A 1,671-nucleotide genomic window follows, 5' to 3' on the forward strand; every position below is an offset into this window, starting at 1 on the left:
GGAATAGCTCTATGGATTTATGTATACATTATGGAATGTTTCTTCTTAATCTCAAACTTATTTTTCAAAGTTTTATCAAATAGAAAGTAGATATCTTTCAAAATCATTGGTATATTATCAAGAATCATAAAGTCTTGTTAAGTAATGTAATGATAAGCTTGTTTAGTGCCGTTGATGTGGATATAATCATGGGAAACTTTTAAAGTATTTCTTCAGCCCGAATGAATTTTGATTGTATATAATACTGGGTATGGTTAGTAATTTGCAGGTGTTGCCGTTTTCCAGATGAGGAACGTATAAGAAGCATTTTCCTCTCCACCATTATTCCCCAAAAAATAGAAGGGAAAACCTGCTGATATACATGTACTTTTATACGATAGATTTGGAAATTAATCTTAAAAATAATAATTTGTATGTACTCGGGGTAGACACTTCAGTTCATATGAACTGTTCTTCCAGCGAGGTCTATATATCATGTCAATATGCTACCAACAATCCGTCCAAATAGAATACTGTCTTAAAGGGCAAACAAACCAGCGGCCCAACTCAAATCCTCAACTACTCATATCTGACGAGGTTTTTTTACCCATAATACATTATTCGGAGCTGTTATAGTCTTGGAATAAAGTCCCACTCGAATGAAAACACAGTATTTCAGTACTCAATACTTTCAAATCGCAATAATAATGTTAACAAGTATCGAAACAATTACTTTTCCTCAAAAAATATTTTAGTTTCTCGACACAACAAAGCCAAGGGTTAATTTTATTGGTCTTTTTGACTAATAGTTATCTCAAAATGTACATGATAAGTCTAGAAAACAATAAAACTGGTACATACAGTGTGTCAGTTCGCCCCCACCCCCTTTTAAATAGTAGATTCAAAGTAAAATGTTTTGCATTAGTATTCTGGATATTGTTTTGATAATGTGTCAAATACGTTTGTGTCATAATTGTATGTTGTAGTTCATATCGAACTCGTCTCTGTAACAATAATACTATTTATCAATAAATGGTTTTAATAAAAACAGCTTGATGAAAATCCATCGGTTCTCACGAGTTAATATTTTATTGACCTATTTCAAAAGCGTGTCTTGCTACTAATCTATTGGTGTTTATATTATCTCACATGAATTCGACCCAAATCATGTTGAAACAATAAAAGTTATGAGGATTATTTAATTTTATTTCATTTTACCTCCTATTATTGATATTGATCTTTTATTTCCAGTAATTATCGCTTGTGTGGGAAATGCAAAGTAGATAAGACTTTTTTACCAATTACTAATTAAAATTGTTTAGGAAAAAAATAAAAACCGGTAAATGGAAAATATTTTTTTCGTTACAGGTGTAAAAAAAAACCGTGAAACGACATCGGTTAACTTGGCAGTTTGGCATATTGCTTCAATTATCACCCCATAATAAGTAAAAGAAATACATGTAAAGTGGTAAAGGTCGGTAACTTTGGATATATATTCTTAATCATGCAAATTGATTATTCAAAAAAATTACTGAAAACTGATAAATAGCAGGGTTATGGGAAATTAGATTAAGTAGTTCAAGTCATAGTATGTTAATTTATTTTCAAGACAACCCGTCTGGGTGGACCCGGATACGGAATTGCAGTTCCGAATTTATATTTTCAATGAGCATTATACGAGCAAATAAATCC

This window comes from Lytechinus variegatus, chromosome 12 (genome assembly GCF_018143015.1).
Source record: "Lytechinus variegatus isolate NC3 chromosome 12, Lvar_3.0, whole genome shotgun sequence".
NCBI lineage: Eukaryota > Metazoa > Echinodermata > Echinoidea > Temnopleuroida > Toxopneustidae > Lytechinus > Lytechinus variegatus.